This window comes from Staurois parvus, unplaced genomic scaffold (genome assembly GCF_062004578.1).
Source record: "Staurois parvus isolate SC_StPar_1 unplaced genomic scaffold, SC_StPar_1.0 ptg001014l, whole genome shotgun sequence".
In the NCBI taxonomy this organism is placed as follows: Eukaryota; Metazoa; Chordata; class Amphibia; order Anura; family Ranidae; genus Staurois; species Staurois parvus.
Window position 1 is genome coordinate 1,713,194 of NW_028318810.1, and position 26,045 is coordinate 1,739,238.

At 43.2% G+C, this 26,045-nt stretch overlaps 1 non-coding gene across 1 annotated transcript; it reads left to right on the forward strand.

Annotated features, from left to right (window-relative positions):
- Positions 1–1,027: 1,027 nt before the first annotated feature.
- TRNAK-UUU (transfer RNA lysine (anticodon UUU)) lies at positions 1,028–1,100 on the forward strand. Its single transcript has one exon. It is a non-coding gene; the product is annotated as a tRNA-Lys (tRNA).
- The last annotated feature ends 24,945 nt before the right edge of the window (positions 1,101–26,045 follow it).

Genomic DNA, 26,045 nt, shown 5'->3' on the forward strand with positions numbered 1-26,045 from the left:
ACTAAAAAGGGAATGGCAGGTATCAGGGTTACTTATAAGAGGGTAGAGCCATCCCTCCTGTATGGGGCCTGGGCCTCACTAATTTATTAGGGGGCCCAGGGGCAGAGAGGGGCTCCTTAATTCGGAGCACTGTGGTATCGTTAAAAACAACTACACTTCCCCAGTCCCCATTTGTTCAGCAGGTGCTGGAGGCAGAAACAGGACTATGAATGATCTGGAGCACCAGTGGAGTAATCCTGCTACTGCGGTTCTCAACAATTAAATTAAAGTTCTGCCCTCCTCGTCCATATCAGATTACTTTGTCTGCATCAAAAATCATGAAATAGTCCCTATTTTATCTCTGGCCCCCTGCTGAACAATGCTGCAGAGTGTGGCATTACTACACTGGTGCCCAGAAGATGGGAGTCCTCTCTATGTCTCCAGGCCACCCTGCTGAATTAGGGGCCAGGTCTGACACAAGAGGGCTGGCACTACTTCTTTGCGGTGGCCCTGAAAGTTAATACTTTGAGAGGGTTTCTTCAATTAGAAATGCTCTGTAAATCTCTCAGTCAGTTGATGTGGCTATGGTCAGCAGAATTTAAAAGGGATACTCTGGGACAACAGTAGGGTCCCGTGGAAAATCACAAGGGACTTGGTTTTGCCTCTTTTCCTACAGTAAGTCAAGAGCAGTGATGACCTCAGGTGTGTCAGATCCTAGTCTGAACCCATGTGAGCAAGCCCACATGCAAGCTGTCACCTGTACTGGGCATGTATAAGTATGACTTTGGGACTAGAAATGCTTATGATTGGGCCAGTACAGTGACAACTTCTTGAAGGACTTGCTCAGGGGGGTTTAGACTAGGATCTGAACGTGCCTGAGCTCATCCCTGATCAAGGTGGCAGAGTCTGTCTGACTTAAGACAATAGACTCTTTGCAGTCCTTGATGATGCAACACCCACAATGCTCCCAGCAACTGTAACTGTAAATACACTAATTAAGTAGTGAATAATAATTTTTGTAACATATACAAATTCACTTAAAGTGAGAGCCCGGATAGCTCAGTCGGTAGAGCATCAGACTTTTAATCTGAGGGTCCAGGGTTCAAGTCCCTGTTCGGGCGGTAGCTTTTATAACATGAATTTAATAGCACAGATTTATACGATGATTAATAAAAAACACACTTTCAACAGAGGAATTCTAAGTAGAAGCAGCACGTGACATGATTACTGCATTGTGTTCAGTTGCTTCAGGATACCATGCTTTTTTTTTTAACAGGGGCACATAACAAACCTAGATGTGTTTAGGCTATTTTTTTATGTGTTTGTGTGTGCTAATTGTGTTAATTTTTTCACTGAAAATATAGTTTTATTAAACATATGGGCAAATATCTTTGGACAAACCAAATTGTCTGTATTTATGATGTATGTGGCTCATCTGCTCTCAGATAATCAGTCCATAGAGTCTGTTTTAGTTCATGAGTTTGAAAAATGGTAAAATTGGCCTGGTTGTGAGAGGTCTGATAAAGGAGAACGGCCTAACTGATACGGAGAGAGGGGTTTAATTGGCACAACATTTGGGGCTTAACAACCATTTTTCATTATATCAATTATAGTCTTCATGGTCCTTTGATGGTCCTTGGATACTGCAACAAAATAAAATTATAAAAGGAGCAGAGAAGGCGTGCAAAAAAAAATTAACACCAAGCTTAAAGAATTAAAAGAGAAGTTTGGGATTCAGAAAAAAAACATTTATACTCATCTAGGTGGATGCAGCATTGATCGAACTCTGCATTTGTCCCCTTCTAAGAATGAGAACTCAGCAATCAAAGACCGCTGATCACTCAGTTCTCGGTCTTCGGGCACCAGAGAAATGGTGACTGACAGTCACTGCTCACCGGAGCACAAGGCTGTGTAGGGAGCTGGAAAGGCTGGTTCAGGTTCTCAGTGGCTTGCTGAGAGGCTGAGCCAGCTGCTGGTCCAAGCATCTGGGTGAATCCTGGCAATAAAATTGGGATCTCTCCAGAGTCTGGACCATCTCTGTGACGTCAGCTGACAGCTGGCTTTAGCCCACTGTCAGCTGAAAACGGGTCAAAGAACTGCAGAACTAACTGCACTTCTGCGACCCATAGGAGAAGTAGGGCCAAAAGAGCATTGGCCTTACTTCTCCTTGAAGAATTAAGTTTATAACCACTCAAGGTTTTGATGCATTATGCCAACACCCTCTTAAGGGTTCATCCATAAATCTGTTATCTTAATAATGGAGTTACCACCCTTTGATATGTGAGAGGACAGCACTAACCTCTCTAATTCAAAATACTGGGTTTGTTAATACTCCAACTCTTTTAAAAAACTCATTGGTATCTGAAGGGGGGGGGGGGGATATGTGCTTGCTCCATAAAAGTGGACCTGAACCAAAGAGTGAAAATTTTCTATGTTATAGGGAACATTTAGAAATGTTAATTGTGTCTTAGGGGTACCCTGAAAATGCAACCTTTTGTCTTGAATTCCTCCTGGAAAATAAAATAAAGGGTGGTGTGACCTACAGATTCATAGCTATATATCTACATTGTGAGATCTAAGGCACTCTTGCCTCTGACTGCTAGTGTCAGAGGATTTGTTGTTGCCACTGCTGTGCTGCTTACTGTTCTCTATGCTGGAGGCTCTGTTTGAGGAAGCAAAGCCCTGACTCTAGCAAGATGTCTGCCTCCACACAGAGACAAAAGATCACCTGCAGGGAGACCACAGGCAATATTGAAGACTAGTCCTTTACCCTCTGCCTTACTTTTTTGGGCACAGCTTCCAGAGTTCAGTTCCTCTTAAAGGAGAGATTGTCACTTTACCCCAGGGGTGCTTAACCTTTTGAAGAACGAGGGCCACTGAAGTGATGTGGTAACTAGTCGCGTGCCACAATGACATGGTTCAGAATTTTGACATTTTTTATATTGAATAGCATAATGAACATTCTCCTCCTGGAGCCGCTGAATGCCGGGTGGAGGGAGAGGAGGAGAAGCTGGCTTTCAGCGGTTGGAGGAGGAAAATGGAGAAGATTGGTTACTGTATACGCTGCTCTCCCTGCTTCTCCTGTCCAATTATAAAACAGAATGTGACAGGGAGACCGCACTGGCCCCCTGGAGCATGGGGAGGGGTCACCATTGTGACCCCTGATGCTACACCAGTGGTTATTGGGTGTGGCAAAAACATGTCTCAACTGGGTTTTACTGCACCCAAACTGCAAATGTAAATGAGCCCTTACTGTCCTGAGACCCCAAAAGGCTGCTTTCACACTGATTTGCTGCAGATTACCAGCACCACAGGTGCAGCACGTGCACCTTCGGCTTTCCTGCTGGTTACATGCACTTTGCCATAGACTTCTATTATATCTTACAGGTGTGGTGTACTTTCTGAATGCATTTAGGAGTTTTGGTGCTCTTTTAGAAAGCGCTCCAAACTTTCAGGATATACTAGAAGTGTGCATCCCTGGTTTGATTTCGAGGGTCACATCAAAAGGCTCCAAGGGCTACAGGTTGAGCACCCCTGCTTTACCCATTCAGTGTCCAGTGAGAGCATCCTCAATAGCCACCTCCCCTTAGAATGTATGCTTATCTAACCACACCCTGCTGGTTATGTCCCCACTGCAGCATCCCCATAAGTTTTGGCTGGTGTTGGAGCTTAAAGAGGGAGGAAGACCTCATGGCAACCCCCCCATATGACAGTTCTCAGGCCTGGATATTGGCCATTGAGGCCCCAGTGGTTTCACATAGTCTTGTGCACCCCATACTTGGAAGCCCAGCTCCATTAGCAAGGACTCCAGCAGTACAGAGAGGCAGTAAGGGAGTATGCATTCCTTGGGGGCGGGCTATGTGCAGACACTGTCACTTTGCCCTGAATGGACTCTTTAACCCTTTGAGGACCGTAAGATTTTGGAATCAATTTTTTTGTTTTTAAAGTTCGCACACTTCAGTTGCTGTAACTAAGCCATTTCATGAAATAATTGGCAAAAAGTTAGATCCATTTGTTGTTTGTTGATAAGAACTAATATTTTGACTCAAACCAAAAAAAAAAAAAGAGTTTTACGTTCTTAATCAGATGATACACGCAATTAAAAACATGGGACAAATACGTCCCTTGGTCCTCAAAGGGTTAACCACCATGTGGTAGAAGGAATAGAAGTGGTTTTCCACTCTTTACTCTCCTCCCTCCTCACCACATTTGCCCCATGGCGCTACCGATTTTCCCACTTTCAGAATACACTAAAACCTTTATAAACGATACTGCCTGACTTCAGCAGCCACATCTATTACAACATGTATAAAGTTCTACTTTAGTCATAGGGAAATGCTGAAGGTTGAGTTCAGCTGTGTTCTTTACAGCATGCTGTTTTCACCAACCAATTAAGAATACATTATACAAAGCCATTAGCAGTGTCATGGCGGGAGGTAGTATTACGCATCATGCAGTCATGGCAGAGGATGGAGCACGCGGTATGCAGGCCAGGAATGTTATACCTTTCAGCAGGAACATACAGTTGTTTCCCTTTATAAATCTTGAGAGATTCCAAAAAGGGCAGGCATGTAATACTTGGCAGAGGTTTCTGTTATTTCGCAGCGTCCTTTGCTAGGTTCCCAGCACGGTTTGCTTTTGTTGCCTAACATCTCCCCCTCATAACTCTCCAATCTCATTATTTCTTAAGGGCCATGTTCTTCTGCTTCTCAAAGCATTTACAGTAGATCTAAACTCAATCAATATAATCTCATACAAGCATTGTGTGTTAAAAATTAACTCCAGGCAGATGTAAAAGACACAAATTAATGCAGCTCTGTATTCATTAATACATTTGTAAATGTATTTTTTGTTTTTTAAATGAAACTAGTGTAAGTAACAAATTCTAACTTGGCATAAGCGTTCCACCCAGCTGTCCTTGATTTAAAGGGACTGGCCCTATGTTGGAACTAAATCCCTCTGTTATTTGTTACTTCTATTTCCCTCTTCCTAGTCTAGACCTGGTATAGAACTCTACTAAAATTATATATTTATATAAAAAAATTTGTAGAGCTATTCATTCTGTGAAGTTGCAAGTACATTCATATTGTGAGAAAACGGGGCCAAATCAAATGTTACTAAGCTATTTTCTCTCACCGCTTAATGTTATTCATTAAAAAAAAATAGAGTGAATCAGGAAAATACCACACTTTGGCCACCAAATGGGGCTGGCGATCTTAGTAGATACCGTATTTTTCGCTCCATAAGACGCACTTTTTTCCCCCCAAAAAAAGGGGGGAAAATGTCAGTGCGTCTTATGGAGCGAATGTAAAGTGGCCGGTCCGATATTTCCACCGCCGCCATGTCAGAATACCGGGCCGGCTGCTCAGCTCTTCTCTCCTGCAGGACCTTACCTGTTCCTCGCTCCAGCACTGTACAGCCTTCCTGCGGCGGCTTCTGTGACTGCTGGGTGCCCACTGCGCATGCAGGAGAAGCGCTGCGCTTTGTGAATGGTCCGGTGCCTTCTGGGACACATGACAGGTCCCAGAAGGCTCCGGGCCATTCACAAAGCGCAGCGCTTCTCGCGCATGCGCCGTGGGCACCCGGCTGTCACAGAAGCCGCCGCGGGAAGAAGAAGGAAGGACAACTCCGCGGAAGTGGGAGCAGGTACCTGTCAAATTCAGGTACCCGCTCCCCCTCCCTCCCCAAAGGTCTGCAGTCTCTGGTAATCTCCTTTACTGTCTGCAGTCTCTGGTCATCTCCTGCACTGTCTGCAGTCTCTGGTCATCTGTACTATGTCCAGAGTCTCTGGTCATCTGTACTATGTCCAGAGTCTCTGGTCATTCCCTGTACTATGTCCACAGTCTCTGGTTATCTCCTGTACTATGTCCGCAGTCTCCGGTCATCTCCTGTACTGTGTCCGCAGTCTCCGGTCATCCCCTGTACTGTGTCCGCAGTCTCCGGTCATCTCCTGTACTGTGTCCGCAGTCTCCGGTCATCTCCTGTACTGTGTCCGCAGTCTCCGGTCATCTCCTGTACTATGTCCGCAGTCTCCGGTCATCTCCTGTACTGTGTCCGCAGTCTCCGGTCATCTCCTGTACTATGTCCGCAGTCTCCAGTCATCTCCTGTACTATGTCCGCAGTCTCCGGTCATCTCCTGTACTATGTCCGCAGTCTCCGGTCATCTCCTGTACTATGTCCGCAGTCTCCGGTCATCTCCTGTACTGTGTCCGCAGTTTCTGGTCATCTCCTGTACTATGTCCGCAGTCTCTGGTCATCTCCTGTACTATGTCCACAGTCTCTGGTTATTCCCTGTACTATGTCCGCAGTCTCTGGCCATCTCCTGTACTGTGTCCGCAGTCTCTGGTCATCCCCTGTACTGTGTCCACAGTCTCTGGTCATCCCCTGTACTATGTCTGCAGTCTCTGGCCATCTCCTGTACTATGTCCGCAGTCTCTGGTCATCCCCTGTACTATGTCCACAGTCTCTGGTCCTCTCCTGTACTGTGTCCGCAGTCTCTGGTCATCTCCTGTACTGTGTCCGCAGTCTCTGGTCATCTCCTGTACTGTGTCCGCAGTCTCTGGTCATCCCCTGTACTGTGTCCACAGTCTCTGGTCATCCCCTGTACTGTGTCTGCAGTCCATTGGTTCAGAATATTTTTTTTCTTGTTTTTTTCCTCTAAAACTTAGGCGCGTCTTATGGTCAGGTGCGTCTTATGGAGCAAAAAATACGGTAACTGTTTGTTTCCTACTATCATCAGCTGTATCTAATGGCCATAAATGTAGTGTAGCGCAGGGCCTGAAATTTACGCTCGCCCTCTTGCCAAATGCGAGGGGAAATCCCTCTGTGGCGAGCACAGATGGAGCGGGTGGCTTGCAGTGGAGCGGGTGATTTTGCAATGCGATCCCCAGGGATCAATTTACGTTCCACTTGCGCTCCAAGCCTCGTTGTGAAGCTGACTTCCGGTTTATTCTTCGCTGCCACGGGGGACACGAGGAGAGGCCCGCTCAATTGCAGGAGGATGGGCTGGGGGTGCGGTTGAAGGCAGGCCTGGGCAAGGTTGGGTGGGGCAACTGGTGGAGAGTAAGGTTTGTGCCTGGCTAGTAGGTCTAGACTCAAAAATTTTAAGCCCTGGTGTAGCGCATCCCCTAAGGAGCCGCTAGTTTCTTTTGAAACTGGTTTTAACTGTGCTGCAGCCTCTGCCACTCTGATACGCCCAATGTCAAGAAGATGGCTAAACACAAGGTTAGATTAATACCATATAGAAAAATAACTACCGAGCAATCCCTAAGAACTCCCTTAAGCTACTTACCTATATGTTGTTAGCGGCGAGAATTACTATAGCTAAACATTGGCAGATTTCTCTTATCCCTCTAGAATATGTTAAAACTAAATTGAACTGGATCATGATCAACCACAAACTTACTTGTATTTTACACAATACTACTAAATTCGACAAAACGTGGGACCCACGAATTCAATAAATCTCTGTACCTCGATCCTTCTCGCAGTGACCCTCTTTTTGTTTTTCTCCTTTTGTTTCTTCTTTCTCTTTTCTTATTTCTTTCTTTTCTTACTTTACTATGTCTTGTTTTCACTCCTCCGTGTTGCGCAGTTGGGTGAAACCATTTGTATTGGTTCTACAACAATTTTGTCATGTATTTCTTAAATGTTTATTTCAGGCGCTTCATGTGGCTACAAGTATTGAGTTTTATTTTTGTATTATATCATGGCATTTGTTTTGATGTTATTTGTATTCTGAAAATGTTTCAATAAAAACCATTGGAAAAAGAACTACCTAGATCAGCTTAAACTGTAACAGGGTCTCCTAGGGTGCAACAAGGGCAGCTTAACATTGGATAAGTCTAAACCCCTGAGCTACACTGCTGCAAATGCACTGGGGTGACCCTACTAGGTCCAAGTCTGCCTGCAGGACTTTCTTACAAAGCAAAGCAATCCCAAATAGGGTATAAATGGTGGAGATCATATCGATTGTGGTGAGAAAGAAAGGGGCAGTCTCTGGATGATTACTTCTGCCAGCTATTGTTGGGGCCCTTTAATGGTGGTGCAGTTCTGGTGAAGATTGTCTGTCTTAGCCTGCATTCAGTTTAAACTATCGTAGGTGTGATTGATAGAGTTAGTTTGTAGAACATGAAACATATTGGGAAGTGGGACAGACTCCAAAATCAGTCAGTTCTGGAATAATGGAACAATCCTTAGCAGATGCTGTGACAGAAGATTATGGTAGACTAAACCCGTAGGGCAGTAATCCAGAGGGTGGGAGGATAAAGCTGTAATGAGGGATTAGAAGATTTAGTTCATTCCATACAGTATGTGCAATAGGTTAAGAACCTTCTGACCAATCATGCGCTTCAGCCTTGGATATTGATGGTGGAGGGCCCCTCATGGATCGATGCTGGAGATGCAGATGACAACCAGCAAACCCACACTGAAACTCTGTAGATGCAGCTGATGACCAGTGAACCTGCACTGGAATGCTGGTGATGCAGCTGACTAGACCGAACTCATGCACAAGTTCCTGGTCGGCCAACACCCTGGCCTTGGCACCAAAGTGCCCCAAGCCTTCCCAGGCAGGTCACTAATAATTTCTCTACCCATCTCTCATCTGCATAGCTCCCTGGGAACTGTAGTTTCCTTTCAACTCTGAAGCAAAGCCTCATGCATACAGTGGAACTACACCTCCCACTATTCTTTTCAATGGCATCTTCTCTACAGTCCCATGTTGTCCACGTCAGTCGAGGGCACTGAAGCCAACAGGGACATAGTGAATAGGTGTACCAAGACCTATTGTTCCACAGTAGTACTCTAAGGAGTTAATCTTCTCTCTTAACCACTTGCCCTCCGGAAGTTTTACCCCTTCATGACCAAAGCATTTTTTGCCATACAGAGCTGCGTTAATTTAACTGACAATTGCACAGTCATGCAACGCTGTGCATGGATAAAATTGATGTAATTTTTTTCCCACAAATAGAGCTTTCTTTTGGTGGTATTTGATCGCCTGTGTTTTTTTAAAAAAAATTTTTGCTTTACAAACAAACAAAAGCTGAAAATTTTGAAAAAGAACATTTTGAAAAACCAATATTTTTAACTTTCTGCTATAAAACATCCAATAAAAACATTTTAAAAATATATAATTTCTTCGTAAATTTAGGCCAATATGTATTTTGCTACGTACTTTTGGTAAAAAAATCCTAATAAGACATATAGTGATTGGTTTGCACAAAAGTTAGAGTGTCTCCAAACTATGGGATATGTACTGGAATCATTTTTTATGTATTTTTTATACTAGTAATGGCAGTGATCAGCGACTTATAGCGGGACTGCAATATTGCGGAGGACAGTCTGACAATAACTAACAATTTGTGGGAACCAGTGACATTAATACAGTGATCAGTGCTAAAAGTATATGCTGTGACTGTACTAATGACACTGGCTTGGAAGGGGTTAAACATCTAGGGTGATCAAAGGGTTAATTGTGTGCCTAACCAGTGTTTTTGTGTGTACTATGTGCTGTTTTTACCACCAGGAGCTGGATTTTATTCTCTGCTTTGCACAGAAAGAAAATCCAGCAGATCACCACTGACAGGACACAGCTCTGCCTTGTTGACATGTCCTGTCACTCTCCTCGTTGATCAGTGTGTGTGCCGGTGCTCATCCATTGGCCAGCACATGCTAATCGGCTTCTGCTCTGACGAATCACAGCAGAAGTGGCGTGCTGACAGCACGTGTCTCCAAAACCAGGAAGTGCAAAAGCATGTATATATCTATATATATATATATATATATATATATATATATATATATATATATACATGTGATTTTGTACAGAACGGCCGCCCTGTAGCAGTACATCTGCTACAGAGCGGTCTTAAAGGGGGCCATTTGCCAGCACCTGGATACATTAGAATTTCCTAAATTTGCCCTTGCACAGAAGGAATGTGCATGTGTTACTGTGGCAGCACCCAGATATTGCAGCATTCCCCTTTAAACTTTAACATTTCTAACAGTATCTGCTTGTAAAGCAAGGTTTTCAGCTCACTTTCCCCCTTCCTTATTTCCTGTAAAGTAATGTGTACCAGCCTGTAGCTAGCACCTTTATCTGTAGCTGGAATTCAAGGCTATATTCTGCAGATTTTAGAAAGTCTTTTGAATGTATAGAAAGTGAAAGAGGAAAAATATGCATTGTGACGTAATCATTGGTATAGACACTTGTAAGAATAGAATAAAACTCACTTGGCTTTGCAGGCATGAGCCCAGCTGGGTCAAACAGTACTGTTTTAATAAATCACATGTTTTCCTCAAGGTCCGTGTCCGGAGTTTCCTGGTTTTCCAAAATTGCTACTACATTACAGAATTATCTGTGATCTGAGTGTGAGGTATGACAAAGATGTAGCTCACTTGCATTATGAGTTTAATGTGTTAGTCACCAGTCACACCACTGCGATTTAAAATCATGCGATTTGTGTGCGATTTCAGGTGTGATATCTGAAGACTTTTATGCTACTTGTGAAGATTTTCAACAATTTCTTGCAATTTGCAATGTGATTTCCATTATATTCTATGTATGCGAAATTGCAATGAAACTGCAGAAAAAGTAATGCAAGAACTACTTTAGAAATCGCGCTGCAGCAAATGGAAAATGTTAAGATGCTCACATTCATTAGATGCGATTTCACGTGCGATTTCAATTCCCAAATCGCACCTGAAATCGCACCGGTAGGACCACTTAAACAGAAATGGATCACATTCGACAGATAATGCAGCAAAATATGCTGCACAACCCACAAACCTTCACTATAAAATGATTAAGTCCAAAGTAAGATCTTCTACAAATTCGTGTCAGCCAGAAAGGGCTGTGCGGTGTGACAGCCAGGTGTAACTATCAGGACTGGATGCAATAATAGTAATGGAGTCATGTAATACCGATACTGTTATTTTTAAACCTTTCTAAACCTTTAGCTTCCATTAAAATAATATCTGCTGATCCTACCATGAAGGTCATAGTTCAGGCATTTCCTGCTATGGGGTGACAACCAGGGGCGGACTGACAACTCATGGGGCCCCCAGGCAATAGGGGATCATGGGGCCCTTGTGTCCTTGCCCAAACTCAAAAAAGCCTATTAAAAAGGTACCAGGGGCATCTCATGGGGCCCCCTACTGACCCCGGGCCCTCGGGCAGTGCCAGAGTTTCCAAATGGTCAGTCCGCCACTGGTGACAACTGTGTCTGCCATGTTGACATGCTGTCAGTATCAGTAAGCTGGTTCACAGCAGTGATGTATACAATAGCTGAAGATGGAAACAAAACACATAAGCACAAAACTGCAATAAAAGTTTGGATGAGATAAGAAGCTCTGATATACCAAAACAGAAGAAAAAAATAATTAAAACACTTTTTAAAAATAAAACCAGGATATCGAACAACAGTAAACCTCATCTAGTTTATGGCTTCAACTGGTAGTGTTTTTCTATCCATCTAGATTTCAGCACTATAGCACTTGTCTACAAGAATTCTCTGGGAGTCCTGTGCATTGTTATGAAGAACAATTAGCACAAAGCAATACAGAATAACAGGAAATCATTTTCTAATGACTTTACTATTTTTCTTACCGCAGTCGTTATTCAAATATCCCATAAACAGAGCTGTGCTTGTCTATGCTTGACTGTGCCACAAGATTTGATGCTGTCTTCCAGAGACACTAACAACCACAAGTCACAGGACATGCAAATCTGTAAAACAAACATTTTGAATTCATTTTTTTAAAAACTTATTTATGGCTGCAGCACAGTGGCTAAATGGTTAGCACTTCCACCTGGCCAGTGCTAGGGTTGTTGGTTTAAATCCCAACCACGGCACCACCTGCGTGGGTTTCCTCCAGGTACTTTGGTTTCCTCCCACACTCCAAAGACCTGCTGGTAGGTTAATTGTCTCCTGTATAAATTTACCCTAGTATGTGTATGTATGAATGTGAGTTAGGGAGCTTAGATTGTACGCCCCTTTCGGGTTAGAGACTGATATGAATGTACAATATATATGCAAAAGTGCTGGATAAATTGATGGCGCTATATAAGTACCTGCAATAAATAAATCACAAGATAGTTAATTTAGTTAACCACATGCCGCCCAGCCACTGTATAAATACGGCGGCAGGGCGGCACGGCTGGGCAAAAGCACGTTTTAAAATATGCGTTTTGTAAACAGGTGGGGGGCGCACGCGAGGCGCTCCGCCGCCCTACCTGTCCCGCCGATCACAGCCGCGGATGTCAGTCGCCGGGTCACAGCCGGTCGTTACCGGCTATGTCCCGGCGATCGGCGGCAATTGCTGACAGAGAGCACAGCTGCAGTAGCTGTGCTTTCTGTCAGTTCCCTGACAGCTCCAGGACACGCTGATCAGGACAGAAGAGTTTATCTGTCTCGATCAGCGGTGTTCCCTGCAGCACACACCCCCGCCCCCTAGTAAAACACTCCCCTGACACAGTTAACCCTTTCCCTGAATAATAAACTTAACCCCTTCCTCCCCAGTGCCATTAGTACAGCGTCAGTGTTTTTTTTTTGCACTGATCACTGTATTGGTGTCTCTGGGGATGTCAATGACCCCAAGTCAGTACCCCCCAATGTCAGAATGTCCGCCGCAGTCCCGCCATAAGTCGCTGATTGCCGCCATAAGTCACTGATCGCCGCCATAAGTCGCTGATCGCCGCCATAAGTCGCTGATCGCCGCCATTATTAGTATAAAAAAAACCTAAAAATCCCAGTATCTTTCCCGCCATTTGTAAATGCTATAACTTTCACGTAAACCAATTAATTTACACGTATTGGGGTTTTTTTTTAGGAAAGACATGTCGCAGAATGCATTTTGGCAGAAATTTATGACTAAATTTGATTTTTACAGTTTTTTTACTGGACATGTTTTATAGCAAAAAGTCCAAAATATTGTTTTTTTTCCTCAAAATTGTCAGGCTTTTTTTTTATAGCGCAAAAAATAAAAACCGCACAGGCAATCAAATACCACCGAAAGAAAGCTCAATTTGTGGGGAAAAAAAGGATGTAAATTTCATTTATGTACCATATTGCATGACCGCGCAATTGTCCGTTAAACTAGCACAGCGCTGTATAGCAAAAAAATGGCGTAAATTGCAGTATCTATACCATAGTTTGTAGACGCTATAACTTCCACACAAAGCAATCAATATACACTTATTGGGATTTTTTTACCAAAAACATGTAGCAGAATACATTTTGGCCTAAATTTATAACCAACTTTGAGTTTATTATATATTTTTTATAGCTGAAAGTAAAAAATATTGTTTTTCTTCAAAATATTTGGCCTTTTTTTGCTTATAGCTTGAAAAATAAAAAGCACACGGGTGATCAAATACCACCGAAAGAAAGCTCTATTTGTGTGAAAAAAAGGACGTAAATTTCGTTTGGGTGCAGCATTGCATGACCGCGCAATTATCAGTTGAATTAGTGCAGCGCCGAGTAGGCCTGGTCATTAAGGGGGGTAAATCCTCTGGAGGTCAAGTGGTTAAAATAAAGTCCATCCAGTTGAAGCAATTGAAAAAGATAAGTTAACTGTTTCCCGTCCGCCCTATAGCAGAAATACTGCTACAGGGCGGCACGGGTGCGCAAACTCATGTATATATACATGATTTTGCATTTCCAGGTAGGGGGTGCGTGCGTCCTACCCGCATCGCCATTTGCGGCCACGGCTGTCAATCGTCGGGTCTCAGCCAGTGATTTACGACGATCTCCAAAGGGAGAACTGTTTTGTTTACTAATAGTTCTCCTCCCTGTCAACTCGGGCACACTGCTTTGGATAATCAGTTTTCTCTCTACATGATTAAAGAATAAAAACCATTCATCATCCAATTCTTTCCCTGTTAATCTGCCATTAGGGACTACCTCCCACCTCAACCTCCTAGCACAGCCATCCAAAGCAGTGCGCTTACAGTGAAGCACATTGACATGGTCCCCTATATAAAACACTCTCAGCACACAGTTAACCCTTTGATCACCTCTCATGTTAACCCCTTCCTGCCAAGTGCCGTTAGTACAGTGTCAGTGCTTTTTTTTTTAGCACTGATAACTGTATTGGTGTTACTGGGAATGTCAGTGACATCAAGTCAGTTCCCCCCCAGTGTCAGAATGCCCGCCGCAGTCCCACTATAAATTGCTGATCACCGCCATTGCAAGTAGAAAAAAAAAATTCCAGTATCTATACCACCATTTGTAAATGCTAAAACTTTCACGTAAACCAATTCATTTACAGGTATTGGGATTTTATTTAGCAAAGACATGTCGCAGAATACATTTTGGCCGAAATTAATGACAAAGTTAGATTTTTTAAATGAATTTTTTACTGGACATGTTTAATAGCAAAAAGTCAAAAATATATTTTTTTTTCTCAAAATTGTCCATCTTTTTATTTTTATAGCGCAAAAAATAAAAACCTAACATGCAATCAAATACCACTGAAAAAAGCTCAATTTGCGGGGAAAAAAAGGACGTACATTTAATTTGGGTGCAGTTGCGTTGCATGGCCGTGCAATTGTCAGTTAAAATAATGCAGCGCCGTAACGCAAAAAATGGCCTGGTCAGGAAGGGGGTAAATCCTCAGGAGGGGAAGTGGGTAAAGTATACTGTATGCGCTCCCCAACAATAACATTCTCATCCCAAAGACAGTGCTCCTCCCCAGACATGCTCTTTTTTCTCCTTGCTGTGGACACCCACGAGAAGCTTGTCCCCGCTAATCAGCAAAGGACACTGAGGAAAAAGGAGCCACGCACCAATCTGCTCTTCTAAAAACATTTTTTATTTGGCTATCGATAATATAGCTGCATCCATATTTTCCTCGCCCCAGGGACAGCCCCTTACGCATTTCACCACTACTGACTTCATTGCAAGGATCAAACCAGTAGTGGTAAAATGCGTTAAGGAGGGGAAAATATGGAAGCAGCTGTATTGTTGATGGTCAAATAAAAACGTTTATGGAAGAGCAGATTGGTGTGCTTCTCCTATTCATCGGAACACAGTTTTCATTTTTGCTCCAAATTGGTTTGTTAACCACTTGCCGCCCAGCCACTGTAGATATACGGCTGCAGGGCGGCACTTGCAGGCAAAACCACGTTTTAAAACGTGTGTTTTGTAAACAAATAGGGGGTGCGCGTGAGGCGCGCTTCCACCCTATCTGTCCCGCCGATCACCGCCACAGATGTGAGTCGCTGGGTCACAGCCGGTCTTTAGCGGCTGTTTCCCGGTGATCGGCGGCAAACAGTGACAGAGAGCACAGCTGTGCTGTCTGTCACTTCCCTGTCAGCTCGAGGATGAGCTGATTGAGAAATAACAGTTTCTCTTTCTCGATCAGCCTTGTCCCGCCCAGTACACACCCCCGCCCCCTAGTAAAACACTCCCCTCACTCCTATAACCCTTCCCTGCAAAATAAAGTTAACCCCTTCCTTCCCATTGCCATTAGTACAGTGTCAGTGTTTTTTTTTTTGCACTAATCACTGTATTAGTGTTTTTGAGGATGTCAGTGACCCCAAGTCAGTACCCCCCAATGTCAGAATGTCCGCCGCAGTCCCACCATAAGTCGCTGGTCGCCGCCATAAGTCCCTGATCGCCGCCATAATTCGCTGATCGCCGCCATTATTAGTATAAAAAAAAACTAAAAATCCCAGTATCTTTCCCGCCATTTGTAAACGCTATAACTTTCACGTAAACCAATTAATTTACAAGTATTGTTTTTTTTTTAGCAAAGACATGTCGCAGAATACATTTTGGCAGAAATTTATGACTAAATTTGATTTTTGCATTTTTTTTTTTACTGGACATGTTTTATAGCAAAAAGTCCAAAATATTGTTTTTTTTCCTCAAAATTGTCAGCCTTTTTTTTTATAGCGCAAAAAATAAAAACCGCACAGGCAATCAAATACCACCGAAAGAAAGCTCAATTTGTGGGGAAAAAAAGGATGTAAATTTCATTTATGTACCGTATTGCATGACCGCGCAATTGTCTGTTATACTAGCGCAGCGCTGTATAGCAGAAAAATTGCATAAATTGCAGTATTTATACCATAGTTTGTAGACGCTATAACTTCCACACAAAGCAATCAATATACACTTATTGGGATTTTTTTTTACCAAAAACATGTAACAGAATACATTTTGGCCTAAATTTATAACCAACTTTGAGTTTACTATATATTTTTTATAGCTGAAAGTAAAAAATATTGTTTTTCTTCAAATTTTTGGCTTTTTTGTTTATAGCGTGAAAAAATAAAAAGCGCACAGGTGATCAAATTACACCGAAAGAAAGCTCTATTTGTGTGAAAAAAAGGACATAAATTTTGTTTGGGTGCAGCATTGCATGACCGCGCAATTCAGTTGAATTAGTGCAGCGCCGAGTAGCAAAAAGAGGCCTGGTCATTAAGGGATCCTCTGGAGCTCAAGTGGTTAAAGTATATGTAAACCCTCACTTTGTACAAAAAATCTATTCAATCTAAAATAGAAATGAAGGGCAAAACAGATGTTAACCCCTTCCTGCCCAGTGTCATTAGTACAGTGTCAATGCTTTTTATTAGCACTGATCACAATATTAGTGTCACTGGAGAAGTCAGTGGTCATTAGTCAGTTCCCCCCCAGTGTCAGAATGCCCGCCGCAGTCCCACATTCCCATAAGTCGCCGATTTCCACCATTACTAATACAAGACGCTATAACTTTAGCGTAAACCAATGAATATACATCTATTGGGATTTTGTTTTAAGCAAAGACATGGAGCAGAATAGATTTTGGCCTAAATTTATGAAGAAATTAAATTTTTTAAAAACTTTTTCTGAATATGTTTTATAGCAAAACGTCAAAAATATTGTTTTTTTTTTTCAAAATTGTCAGTCTTTTATTGTTTATAGGCCAAAAAAAAAAAAAACGCAGTGATTATCAAATACTATCAAAAGAAAGCTCTATTTGTTGGAAAAAAATTTACATAGTTGTATGACCACACAATTGTCAGTTAAAGTAAGGCACCGTATTGCAAAAAATGGCCTGGTCAGGAAGAGGGGTAAATCTTAAGGAGGGCAAGTGGGTAATGCTGTGATAGTTTGACTTACAATTAATCTGTCATGCAACACAGTACCCATGTGAAAGCAATAAACAGAATAATTCATTCAAGTTTGTAATTGTTTGTTGGCTCAAATTGACGATCATTTCAAGAATAGTGATGAGAAAGTTTGAAGGAGAGGGATGGAAAATGTCAAAAGGGTTGACATGGGTGGCACAGTGGCTTATGGGTGGCACAGTGGCTTAGTGGTTAGCACGTCTGCCTTGCAGTTTGATTCCTGACCATGGCACCTCCTGCATGGAGTTTGCATGTTCGCCCTGTGCTTGCGTGGGTTTCCTCCGGGTGCTCCGGTTTCCTCCAACACTCCAAAGACATGCTGGTAGGTTAATTGGCTCCTGTCTAAATTGGCCCTAATATGTATATGTATGAATGTGAGTTAGGGACCTTAGATTGTACACCCCTTGAGGGTTAGGGACTGATGTGAATGTACAATATATATGTAAAGCACTGCGTAAATTGACGGCGCTATAGAAGTACCTGAAATAAATAAATAGGGTTTCCATTAAGTCTAGGTTCACACCTATGTGCTTTCGAAAGCGTTTTGCAGAAACGTACTACAGTCCATTAAACATGATTTCCTATGGGACAGGTTCACATCTCCACGTTTTCACCCGGTACATTTTTTGGAAAAGGGCAGGGGCTTTTTCAAAATGCAAAACATTGCATTTTTGGTTCTATAGACTTCAATGGAGACGCTGCAAAAAAGCATCCAGTGCGGTTTTTATGCGTTTTGTGTTTTAATCTGCTTAACAACAAGAAAAAACCCACAAAACGCATCAAAAACACATAAAAAATGCATGCGCAAAGCACACTCAGAAACAGATCAAACGCAAACTGCACAGGTGTGAACCTAGCCTTAGGAAAAATTGCACATATTGTAATGGAAATAGTTTATGCAGAAAAGAAACCTGTTTATTACTTCTGGAAGGCCATTCAAGTAGCGGGTCTGAATACAATTTTAAGGGCTTTTGAACAAAATTAGTGACCCAATCCTCAAAGGAACAATTTTTTGGAAATTTCAGAACAAACAACTGAACGAAGTTCTTCTCATGTAGGACCAGTTCTGGGCTTTGTGGGCACAGACATGGGTATAAGCTTTTAAAGGAATTTTATTTTTTTTAAATGTAGGTCTCTGAATGTGGTTCTTTTTCAGCCAATGTTTCTGTGCACATCATGCATAGATGTATTTCAGAGCAGAGTTCTGGGGCTTGAACACGTAAATGCCTCAAATCTTCACTAAGCGAGGAACACATACACACGTAAACGTGGACATACGCACATACATGTATTCCTCTGGCTAGAGCAAGTCAATATTCTGGCCAATTTAAACTACTGTTTTAATCACCAATACGACTGTAAATGTACATGAACATGCGGAATTACACACCAAATGAGAATTTTTTATGCTTGATTTTTATGCCAGCTTCTGGTGAATAGTTCCCGTGTAGATAGGAGCAGGGGCGGACTGACCATTTGGAAACTCAGGCACTGCCCGAGGGCCCGGGATCAGTAGGGGGCCCCATGAGATGCCCCTAGTACCTTTTTCATAGGCTTTTTTGAGTTTGGGCAAGGACACAGGGGCCCCATGATCCCCTATTGCCCGGGGGCCCCATGAGGTGTCAGTCCGCCCCTGGATAGGAGTATTTTAAAACGCCGTTGTATATGAAGCGTTTGACTTGCCCACAATCATAGCAAAGTACAAAACAATAAATCTTATCTCCTGGAGTAAACACATAATCCTGCTAGGCAGTCATAAGACACATAGTGAAATTCTCTGGATGCAAGCCAGGAAAACTATAGAAAGTACGTATTTCCTCTGCTTGAGAACTTGTCAGTATGGTGTGCTTTTGAATTGGTCATTGAATCAACAATTTCCTTTACCAATGTTTCAAGAAAACTAGTTAAAAACAATTCACTGAGAAAAAAAAACTTTCCTCCAGTCTGTCTACTGCTGCCAGTTATTCCTCCACTGGGCATAGCCATCTTCCTTCTTGTAAATGTAGCGCTACCCTCGTGGGAGACGCTGGTTAAGATTGGTCCTCTGTTCCTTGCCCTGACCTTTCCAACATTGTCCTTGTTCACCACCACATCAGTACAGTGTCATCAAACCAGTGCAGTCAGCCACAGTGTCTCTGATCACTGCCACACTAATCCCAGCATTGCCAGACCAGTGAAAGTCAGCAACAGTGTTCCTGATTGCCAGCACACCAGTTTCAGTATCACCAGACCAGTGAAAGTCAGCAACAGTGTTCCTGATTGCCGGCACACCAGTTTCAGTGTTAACAGACCAGTGTAAGCCAGCAACAGTGTTTCTGATTTCCGGCACACCAGTTTCAGCGCCACCAGACCAGTGTAAGCCAGCAACAGTGTTTCTGATTGCCGGCACATCAGTTTCAGTGTCACCAGACCAGTGTAAGCCCACAAACGTGTTGCTGATTTCCGGCACACCAGTTTCAGTGTCACCAGACCAGTGTAAGCCAGCAACAGTGTTTTTGATTTCCGGCAGACCGGTTTCAGTGTCACCAGACCAGTGTAAGCCAGCAAAAGTGTTGCTAATTGTCGGCACACCAGTTTTAGTGTCAGCAGACCAGTGCAAGCCCACAAAAGTGTTGATGATTGCTGGCACACCAGTTTCAGTGTCACCAGACCAGTGTAGGTCAGAAACAGTGTTTCTGATTGCCGTCACACCAGTTTCCGTGTCACTAGAATAGTGTAAGCCAGCAACAGTGTTCCTGATTTCCGGCACACCAGTTTCAGTGTCACAAGGATGTGTAAGCCCACAAAAGTGTTGCTGATTTCCGGCATACCAGTTTCCGTGTCACCAAACCAGTGTAAGCCAGCAACAGTGTTCCTGATTTCCAGCACACCAGTTTCAGTGCCACCAGACCAGTGTAAGCCCACAAACGTGTTGCTGATTTCCGGCACACCAGTTTCCGTGTCACCAGACCAGTGTAAGCCAACAACAGTGTTTCTGATTGCCGGCACACCAGTTTCAGTGCCACCAGCCCAGTGTAAGCCCACAAAAGTGTTGCTGATTGCCGGCACACCGGTTTCAGTGTCACCAGACCAGTGCAAGCCCAGAAAAGTGTTGATGATTGCTGGCACACCAGTTTCAGTGTCACCAGACCAGTGTAGGTCAGAAACAGTGTTTCTGATTGCCGTCACACCAGTTTCCGTGCCACTAGAATAGTGTAAGCCAGCAACAGTGTTCCTGATTTCCGGCACACCAGTTTCAGTGTCACCAGACCAGTGTAAGCCCACAAAAGTGTTGCTGATTTCCGGCACACCAGTTTCCGTGTCACCAGACCAGTGTAAGCCAGCAACAGTGTTCCTGATTTTCGGCACACCAGTTTCAGTGCCACCAGACCAGTGTAAGCCCAGAAAAGTGTTGCTGATTTCTGGCACACCAGTTTCCATGTCACCAGACCAGTGTAAGCCAGCAACAGTGTTTCTGATTCCCGGCACACCAGTTTCAGTGCCACCAGCCCAGTGTAAGCCCACAAAAGTGTTGCTGATTGCCGTCACACCGATTTCAGTGTCACCAGACCAGTGTATGCCAGCAACAGTGTTCCTGATTTCCGGCACACCAGTTTCAGTGTCACCAGACCAGTTTAAGCCAGCAACAGTGTTCCTGATTTCCAGCACACCAGTTTCAGTGTCACCAGACCAGTTTAAGCCAGCAACAGTGTTCCTGATTTCCGGCACACCAGTTTCCGTGTCACCAGACCAGTGCAAGCCAGCAACAGTGTTTCTGATTGCCGGAACACCAGTTTCAGTGCCACCAGACCAGTGTAAGCCAGCAACAATGTTTCTGATTGCTGGCACACCAGTTTCAGTGTTAACAGACCAGTGTAAGCCAGCAACAGTGTTTCTGATTGCGGGCACACCAGTTTCAGTATCATCAGACCAGTGTAAGCCAGCAACAGTGTTTCTGATTGCTGACACACCAGTCCCTCTGTTACCAGACCAGGGTAGTCAGAAACAGCATTCCTGATCACTGCCATACCAATTGCAGTGTTGCCAGACCAGTGCAGCTAACAACAGCATTCCTGATCATTTCCACATCAGTGCCAGTGACCCGAACTAGAGTAGCCAGCAACAGTGTTCCTGATCCCTGACACACCAGTTCCAGTGTCACAAGAGCACCTTAAAGAATATGCAAACATGTGCTTGCTGTACCATGTACTTGTATGAAAAAGTATCTTGTAATCTTTGCATTGCTTCCCTTGTGTGAAATATTTGGTGTTCCTGCCAGTCATGCTTTTCTATTCAAAACTGACCACACTAGGCACAGGGTGGTTAGTTTTCTAGCTGTGCTGAGAACTCAGCTCGCCTTCCTCCAGTGATCAGACTTGTGCTCGCCAATAAAAATGTTTTTGTATGTACAAACACAAATGTTTTACCTCTATTTCATACTGAATGGGTTGTATAGAAGGCTAGGGTTCACATACAGTTGCAAGAAAAAGTAATTTGAACCCCTTGGGATTACGTGGAGTTTTGCAGGAATTGGGCACAAAATGTGCTCTGAACGTCATCTAAGTCACAACAATAGAAGAACACAATCTGCTGAACATAATACTACACAAACATTAGATATTGCCATGGTTTAATTGCACATAACATGTAAACATTCACAGTGCAGGGAGGAAAAAGTATGTGAGGCCCTAGCTTAATGACTTCTCCCAGAGCTATTTAGAGCCAGGAGTGAGCCAGCCTTGACTCCAATCAGTGTGATGATATTGGATGTGTTGCTGACAGCTGTCCTGCCCTTAAAAAACACACACCTGTTTTGGGTTTACTGGTTTCAAGAAGCACTGTCTGATGTGAACCATGCCTCGCAGAATAGAGCTCTCAGAAGACCTACGATCAAGACTTGTTGACTCGCATGAAGCTGAAAAGGGTTACAAAAGTATCTCCAAAAGCCTTGACGTTCATGTGTCCATGGTAAGACAGACTCTACAAATGGTGAAAGTGTAGCACTGTTGCTACTCTCCCTAGGCGTGGTCGTCCTGTAAAAATGACTGCAAGAGCACAGCGCAGAATGCTGCATGAGGTAAAGAAGAATCCCAGAGTGTCAGCTAAAGACCTACAGAAATCTCTGGCACATGCTAACATTTTTGTTGACACATCTACAATAAGGAAAACATTAAACAAGAATGGAGTACATGGGAGGACACCACGGAGGAAGCCATTGCTGTCCAAAAAGAATATTGCAGCACGTTTGAAGTTTGCAAAAGAGCACCTGGATGTTCCACAGCACTACTGGTAAAAATATACTGTGGACAGATGAAACCAAGATTGAATTGTTTGGGAAGAACACACAACACTATGTGTGGAGAAAAAAAGGCACAGCACACCAACATCAAAACCTCATCCCCACTGTAAAACATGGCGGAGGGAGCATCATGGTTTGGGGCTGCTTTGCTGCCTCAGGGCCTGGACGGATTGTTGTCATTGATGGGAAAAGGAATTCCAGAGTTTATCAAGACATTTTGCAGGAAAACGTACGACCATCTGTCCGCCAACTGAAGCTCCGCAGAGGATGGGTGATGCAACAGGACAATGACCCAAAGCATACAAGTAATTCAACAAAACAATGGCTGCAACAGCACAGAATACGCCTTCTGGAGTGGCCCAGTCAGAGTCCTGACCTCAACCCGATTGAAATGCTGTGGCATGACCTTAAGAGAGCGATTCACACCAGGCATCCCAAGATTATTGCTACACTGAAACAGTTTTGTGAAGAGGAGTGGTCCAAAATTACTCCAGATCGTTCTGCAGGTCGGATCTGCAACTACAGGAATCATTTGGTTGAGGTTATTGCTGCCAAAGGAGGGTCAACCAGTTATTAAGTCCAAAGGTTCACATACTTTTTCCTCCCTGCACTGTGAATGTTTATATGTTATGTGCAATTAAACCATGGCAACATCTAATGTTTGTGTAGTATTATGTTCAGCAGACTGTGTTCTTCTATTGTTGTAACTTAGATGACGTTCAGAGCACATTTTATGCCCAATTCATGCAAAACTCCACGTAATCCCAAGGGGTTCACATACTTTTTCTTGCAACTGTATACTTTAAACCAGCAACGGTTTTCCTGATCTCTGCCATACCATTCACAATATCACTAGACAAGTGCAGCCAGCAACAGTGTTCATGATCACGGCCACACCAGTCCCAGTGTCACCAGACCAGTGCATCCAGCACTGGCAAATGTTCCTGATAGCTGTCCACACCAGTGTCAGTGTTACCACAGCTGGTGCAACCAACCAAAGTGTCCCTGATCACCACCACATCAGTACAGTGTCACCAGAAGCAGTGCAGCCAGCAACAGTGTTCCTGATCACTAACGCATCAATGCGGTGTCCCTTTGCCAGCCTCCTGTACTCACTGTGGTCTTTGTATTGACCATGTCTATGCCTATCACCTTAACTGGCATGTCTGTCATGTCCCACGGATTATGTTCCTGCGAGACACTAGTCCCAGCCAGACCCTACAAACAACTGTACTCTTGGAACCACAGGAACCACTTTTGTTGACCCTTTGTTTATCCTCCTCTACCTCCTGGCCAGTGGACATAGCATTCCCCGGGGGCCACATACCATTAAGCTAGGCTTGTTTGGCATATAGGAATTGGGACTGTTATAGGTGAGCTATTTTCCCTAACCACTCGTACAGGGGTGAGCATTACAATACATTGTTTTAGATACAATGTGGGTTTATTTTTGTGGTACATAATATACAAGGGGTGTTCAAGTCAAACCAGGACTTAATTTTACAGGTATAAAAATGGAAACTAGCATGGCGGTACTACAGGCAGTAAAAAGTAGCCATTGTGTCCTATTACTGATAGGTGGCGCACATGTCACAGGCCAATACAGAGACCATTAAGCAAGATGGCAGACAACAATGTTAGTGTATGTATGGAACAGCGTGTGGTGAAAAAGTTTGTGAATGAAGGTGTAAACCAGCAGATGTCTACAGAAGATTTCAAGCACAGAACGGTGATGAGACGCTGAGCCGCAGTAAGACATTTGAATGGTGTAAACGGTTCAAAGATGGCCGTACGTTCATCAGTGACGATCCCAACTGAGGTGGTATCCAGCCCACAACATTCATTCCTGTGAACATTCAGTGTGTAGAACGCCTGATCCTGGATAATCGACACATAACCTGATGTGAAATTGCATATGAGACAAATCTTTCTGTGGGAACGTTGAACGCAACCATTCACGAACATTTGCATTTTTGAAAAGTTGCATGCTGGGTACTAAGATGGCTTCCCACTTTTGACCGGCACAGAAGAGTTGAAATCTACACTGCGTTGAAGGAGCGTTTGGGCAGGGACAGCAGAAAAAATGGCCTGCTTCGATCACTAATGGCATCTTGTTTCTCCAGGACAACAAACAAGCTCATACTGCTCACTGTACATTACAGCAACTCGGCTGGGAGGTATTGCCACATACCCCTTACAGCCCGGACCTCACTCTGAGTGATTTCCATCTGTTTGGACCCCTAAAAGAGTTCTTCGGAGGTCAGCATTTCAGGACTGATGACAAAGTGAAGCTGGCTGTCCTAGGATGGTTCACATGTACTGACAAATCTTTCTATGCCGAAGTTTTCCATGTATTAGTTATACACTGGGAAAAGCGTATAAATGTAGCAAAAGAGTATGTTGAAAAATAAATGCAGTTTTCACTCCTTGAAATTTGTTATTTTATTATATAAACTTAAAATCCCCATTTGATGTGAACGCCCCTCGTACAATGTCTGATACGTATTCCATCCAAACATCCATGCTGTGTTGGGGGAATATCTTTTTACATTGACAATTTTGCTTTAAAAAAATAATTTTCATCTTCTTTCCACATTTTCCAAAACCGTGTGGCAAAAAAAATGAAATTTTCAAATAATTTACCATGCCTCTTACAAAATACCTAGGGGTATTTGTTTTTTAAAATGTGGTCATTTTGTGTGTTTCTACTGTCCTGGTGCTCCAGGGGCTCCAAAAAGTGATAGGTAGGAATTTTGATGCCTAAGGCTGGCCATACATGGGTCAGCTTTTTTGTTCAACCAGCAGGTTGAATAAAAATAACTGACTCAATTCCCCCATCCACACATTCAAATTGTTTGGGGGAATCATCCTTGTTGTGTCTTTGTATTCTGACAGCAGGTAGACTAAAAATACACAGATCAGTGCTGCAGTCTATAGCTTGATAGATCAAGAAAATACCGACAAGGCGGTTGAACAGAAATCAATCAGCATATGGACTTCTGTTCAATCACAGTAGCCACACATGGATCATAATTCAGCCATTCCCTACTAAACTGGGGGAATTTTCAATCCATGTATGGTCAGCTTAATTTGTGCCCCTTTTAGGCCTGAAGGTGATCCTTGGATTTTGGGCCCCCTCTATATGGTTAGGCTGCAAAAAAGTGATATTCCCATACTTAAAAGGAATAGCAAAATGTGTTTTACGGTTTAGGTGTAAGTATGTTTATGTTGTGTGTGAGGAATATTTTATTAATTGACAACTGATTGTAAAAACAAAATACATTTTCATTTTCTCTTTCCATTTTCCAAATCCTTGTGGCAAAAATGTGATCTTCAAAAGAGTTGCCTTGGCTCTAATTAAATGTGTTGGAGGGTCTACTTTGTAAAATGGGGTCATTTTGTGGGTGATTCTTCTTTTCTGGCACTTTAGGCCCTTTCTACAGAAATGTGATAGTTAGGAAATCAAATGCAAAATGTATGCCCCTTGAAAGGCTGAAGGTGGGGGCCCTCCTCTATGTATTTAGGCAATGATACAGTTCCACACGTGGTACCTCATTCTCGGAAGGAGTAAAATAATGTGTTTTCTGGTTTAATTGTAAGTATACCTACGTCATGAGTGAGAAATAACTTGCTTAAATGACAACTTTGTGAAATAAAACATTACAACTTCAA